Consider the following 5,913-nt stretch of genomic DNA (forward strand, 5'->3'; position numbering starts at 1 on the left):
CCTCCACCCCACACACACACACACACATACACAAACATACATGCACACAGACTCAGTATGTAAAGCTCTTTTTGCATCTTGAAAAGCGCTATATACATACTTTCATGTTTATATTTAGTGAGAGAAGAACATTTCAAAGGAAGTCCCGTCCCCATTTTTTTATTTTACTTTTCTTTGTTTTACCAGGGGAGTCACTTTGAGACAGTAGTCTATTTTACAAGTGAGCCCTGGCAAAGAGAGGCAGCAGCTAGCTAAAAACATAAAAACACAACATTAAAACATAAACACAAGTTACAAAACAGGAAACATATGCAGGCTATCAAAGACAACCTAGACACACTGACATTGGTGATGTAAAGTGTCTGCAACACATCATTTAAAATCAGGTAGGGGGATAAATATATTAAGTTGCAGTTTTTTCTGTAGTGTGTTCCAAGTTGAGGGGGCTTTATGATGATAGGCCATCCTACCAAGTTCAGAACGAACAGTAGCCACATTAAAAAGAATGCTATCATTGTGAGGATAAGCAATTTAGGAAAAGAGGAAAGCAGGTATTTTATACATTTTCTCAAGCCGCTATCGCACATTTGGATCCACATTTTTGCTCTTCTTGTTCCTTTCCTCGGTTTCCTTGAGGTTCTGCCTCTTGGTCTTTCTCTGTCCTGTGGTCTCACATGCTAGGGTACTCCTCCTGGGTCGCTACCTCAGATTATCTGATCCATTCTCCTATCTTCAATAATAATGAACAAATAAACGTGTGTGTGTGTGTGTATGTGTGTGGGCCCGCATGCATGTGTGCGTGTCTGTGTGTGTAAGCAAAGCTGTTCACCTCTCTCTCTCTCTCTCTCTCTCTCTCTCTCTTTCTCCCTTCTCCATTGTCTTTATCTTTCTTTACCCTGCTCCGGTCACTCCCCTCAGATTTGATATTAAATAGCTGTCTATTAACCAAGCCTCCTGCCTCCCTCGTCAGAGCCCAGTGCTCTATCAGCCCAGTGCTCTATCAGCACTGGGCTGGTAGAGCATGTACGTGTGTGAAGGTGTGTGTGAAGGTGTATATCTGTGGATATGTGTGTGTTTGTGTGCATGATTGTGCAGATGTGTGTATTCTACAGTTGGTGTTGTATTATTTGTGCATCTGGTCATTTGTGCCAGGTATGTGTGTGTCTGTGTGTGTGTGTGTGTGTGTGTGTGTGTGTGTGTGTGTGTGTGTGTGTGTGTGTGTGTGTGTGTGTGTGTGTGTGTGTGTGTGTGTGTGTGCATGCCTATGTGTGTGCGTGTGCACAACCAGGCAGTGAGGTGGCTAGCTTTAGCAAGCAGGAGTACAAGAGTGCAGCTCAGACTTAATTAGCCTTCATCATCATCCCCGGCATCATTACAAAATGGACATAATCACAGAGGCTGCTCCAACAGCAATGCACTCACCGGCCCTGACCCTGATGGTTGAAGAACCCCTGCTTATTTTCTGTATTCAATGACAATCCGTTTGGTTAGTTTGGTTTTGTTATTATTTTATTATTATTTATTGTTGCATTTTTCCCCCCACTAATTTCATTCTTTTATTAAAAAAATGCATTCTTATAAGTATCCTCGTAGGCAAGTGTTTGGAGGTAGGAAGGGACGGTAGTACTTGTAAAACGTGCAAACAGCAGGAAAAACAAAATCCAAATCGGAATTGCCTGATGGAAGACGAGTTGGAGTCTGAGCCGTGTTGGCGTCTGACCCCAGGCGTCGGGCTGTGAGACATCCCCGTCTTACCTCTGAGCTCATATTTATGCATGACCAGACACACAGGGGCCGGCCCTAGCCTTGCCCTGGGTGAGATCGGCTTAGGCCAACATGGCCCCCCTTCCAATCTCCGAGTGTGAGTCGAGAGATGACGTCTAAAACCGGATTGTTTCACAAGCTGCCGCTTTACAACCGGTTTTAAAACCGCTTAAAAAAGGAGTCAATGCAAAGCTTTATCGTTCGACCAAAACGGACGCTTTTGATTGCTGAGCGTTCTTATCTCACCACCATCTTGTTGCCCTGTTAGTTGACTTTGTCGCCCCCTATGGATGGGCTGGCCACCTGGCGCAACGGCCTATGCTCAGGGCCGGCACTGCAGACCGACGCAACACCGTGGACATATTCAAGCCCTGTGTTACGGGTTTGGGCATGGTTACGTGTGATGTGTCCTTCATTCAGGAGCTTGTGACGCTCCCCTACTTGACACACATTTGAGAGACACTCAAGTGGACTTTATGGAAATACTATGGGTGTGTGTGTGTGTGTGTGTGTGTGTGTGTGTGTGTGTGTGTGTGTGTGTGTGTGTGTGTGTGTACTGTACAAATGTTGTTATGTGTTCTCATCCCAGTAACTGTTCTTGCCAGAAATTGAATTGCCAAAATAAGAGGTTAAAAGAGCACTGATGTCTTGCAGTCAGACTCAGACACAGCTTGTGTGTCCTATATCAATGGTGCAGGACGTACAGTAAAACTTGATGGATGCGATCGCTACAAAACAAATGCTGTGGTGAGGTGAACATAAATATGTAGCTTTGGTTATCTATGTTCATCCCAATCATGAGATAGGAACCAATCATTTAGTAACACAAAACAATACCATGGTAGATGATCAGGACTTTGGGATACCTTTTGAACCTTGATATTTGCAGTTTGTCGTGTCTAGAGACTCTGAAAACAGACCTTTCTGTACGTTCACACCAAAAGCTATAGGGAATTATAGGATGCCATGAGGACGGATTGATCACCTTACAGGTAGGACTTAAGTCTTTAAGTCATCATTAATGAATGGCGGGTAGATGCGTGAATCAGTGTGTGTAAGACAGTGCAGAGACATAAAAGCTGCATTAAGAATTCAACAGTTGGCTGTCAATGTAAATTCAGTCTGCTTCCGTTATCTGCCTCCAACTTCTCTGGGAAATGACACCTTCCCCACCAGCCATTAAAGAGGAAGAATGCTACACAGCCCTGTTGTGTTAAGTCCTGGAGTTTGTCACATTCTGTCTCCCTATCAGCCACTCCCTGTTTAACGCACGTCCGCTCACACACACACACACACACATATACACACACACACATACACACACACACACACACACACACACACACACACACACACACACACACACACACGCACACACACACACACACACACACACGAACGCTGTCTCTGATCCCTGTCCTTCTGTTTCTGTCTGTCTATGGTCTGTCTGTTTATTCACCACCTATTCCTCGCAATTAGACAGCAAAATCAACTCCCAATGCGCAAAAGGCAACTGACAGAAATCACTGTCAAGAGGAGGTGATGAGAGACTAGTGAGGACTGAGCAAAGATAAGGCTAAGAAACAAGACATAAATACCAAAGAAACATAAAGGTGCTCTATGAAAGATTAATTTACAATTTTAATGACCTATTTTATATTGAAACAAGAGGACATTTAAATGTTGGTGGGTCCAGATATTAGCATTTCCACTCCTCTCTTTCCCATAAAATAGAATCTAAGCTTTATTTGTCATTGGGTTGAATACAGTGTACTTACACAACGAAATTAAGGTGCAGATCTCGCTCACTGCTTTTTAAAAAACAAACAATAAATAGAATACAGTACGAAATATTAATAAAAATATAACGACAATAACCCCTCCCCCTGCCTTCCACTAACGGCACATTTAAGTGTCCGACACCCTCCCCTCCCTGTTAGACAGCCACCCTCCCGCCCACATATGTCTAAATAGCAGCAGGTCCAGGAAGGTAAGCATAATAGCGTGAGTTCACCCAAACGTTGATTTCAATAGTCCTTATAAGGTAAGAATTCTCCATTCATAGCAGTTTAATCATCACACAACCTTAAAAAAAAAACGGCAACATTTTATATTGTGGCTAAATGTATCATTGTATATCCATTATCCATTATATTATATAGTGTCTCCCTCTGGCCATCCGAAACTCTGATACACTCTGATCATTCAAAAGTCAACTTAAAACCCATCTCTTCAGGACCACCTACAACATCTGACAGATCATCCTCCGCCATCTTCCACCCTCTCCCGCTCTCTTAATGTGTGGCCTATTGTTGTGGCGTTGTTTCTGTACTGTCTTTATGTATTCCTTTCTTATTTGTAAAGCGTCTTTGAGTATTTAGAAAAGCGCTATAAAAAACGATCAATTAATATTATTATTGTTATATGACCCCTACCGTCAGATTCTTGCCAACACACAGACTTAGTACAGCCTCTCCAAATTGTGTCTTTAAACCAATTAACCTCGTGTAATTCTTACTCTCTCTCTCGACCTCCATCAAACCCCCACCCCCCACAAACCCCTTCTTGTTTGTTTTGGACAAAGAAGGCTTACTGGCACCCCAAAAACGCACATACACCCAGGTACACACACACACACACACACACACACACACACACACACACACACACACACACACACACACACACACACAGGTGCACACCTTTCAATTTGTGCGGTGAGTTAATCTTTATTGACGGCCTGGTTCCTGGTAAATAAGCAGCAGAGCTAACAGCAAGGCGTCCGTGCGTTCTGAGCAGATGTCTTGTCCTTTAATTAAAAACCTAAAAAAACGCCACTTGGTTCCAACCAGACCGATGTTAATGACCGACTTTATCTCTGTACGCGCCTGGCGGGGATTAGAACCTACGGCGTCATTCTACACGGAATGTCTTGTTTGTGTGGGTGTGTGTGTGTGTGTCTGTGTCTGTGTCTGTGTGTGTGTGTGTGTGTGTGTGAGTGTCTGTGTGTGTGTGTGTGTGTGTTTGTATGTGTGTGTGTGTGTGTGTGTGTGTGTGTGTGTGTGTGTGTGTGTGTGTGTGCATGTGTCTGTGTGTGTGTGTGTGTGTGTGTGTGTGTGTGTGTGTGCATGCGTGCAAGATAGAGTGATAAAAAGTGAGGGAGTAAGAGATAGAAGGTCGAAAATGACCAGCAAGGGAACATGATTCATTAAGATATATAGAATACACCGTTAAACAGACCACATATCAACTCGAAAACTATTATTATTAGTCGTAAGTAATCTATCAACATTCACCTGGAGAATAAAGGGTTTTGTGCTCACTGACAGGTGGATCTTCTCCCTCTGCGAACGAGGTAACTCTGCTATGGGGACATCAAAACCAAAGCATCCAGAGGATTCTTCTCCTCAGCTTCTGCTGTTTCCGCCGTCTGGTTCAAGCAACAAGTGACTCTGTATGGTCGATAGGTTGTGTCTCCACCTTCAGATTCAGTGTGCATACACATAAGGCACTGAATATTGTAAGAGAGGATGCACAGTAGGACGATAGAACACATGGTATTCTGCTGAGGAGCCACGCATTTAGCCAAACACTGTTTAATGAATCACGTTTCTGTGCAGGTCGGTTGCTTCTCGTTCTCTCTCATTTTGTTGACCGCTCTTTCCTGCTCAAACAAACGCACACAGTCACAATCACGCACACATGCACAGACACACAGACACACACACACACACAGACACACACACACACACACACACACACACACACACACACACACACACACACACACACACACAAAACCCCCAAGCCACATTCTGTACCACTGCCCTCCATCCTTCTCCTTATATGCTACTTTTGATGTTGTTGTTTTCCTACTTTGTCTATCAATCCAGATGCACAATAAATAAATCGAGAAGCTATCAAACTGGAAAATATTTTCTGTTGATTTATATATTCTATTTGCTATACAATCCGACTGTGGTTTGATAATATTTTGTCTTAAGATTGTCTTAATTCCTTTGAGGTAAGTGTCTCTACTGAAAATATTAAAAAACAAATCAGTCAGCATGGAGGTGTCATATTGACTTGATGCATTGTAATGCATCGATATGAACTGAATCCATCTGGAATGTTGAAATGTATTAATAA

The 5,913-nt window shown here is 43.1% G+C and overlaps 1 long non-coding RNA gene across 1 annotated transcript in view; it reads left to right on the plus strand.

The window, feature by feature from the left end:
- LOC307086419 overlaps positions 1–5,735 on the plus strand; it is a 44,056-nt gene extending 38,321 nt beyond the window's left edge. The window contains exon 3 of the long non-coding RNA XR_013812434.1: positions 5,094–5,735. This is a non-coding gene — a long non-coding RNA (uncharacterized lncRNA). The remainder of the gene's footprint in view (positions 1–5,093) is intronic.
- Positions 5,736–5,913: the final 178 nt, after the last annotated feature.

Source organism: Pollachius pollachius (assembly GCF_949987615.1).
Source record: "Pollachius pollachius genome assembly, chromosome: 14".
In the NCBI taxonomy this organism is placed as follows: Eukaryota; Metazoa; Chordata; class Actinopteri; order Gadiformes; family Gadidae; genus Pollachius; species Pollachius pollachius.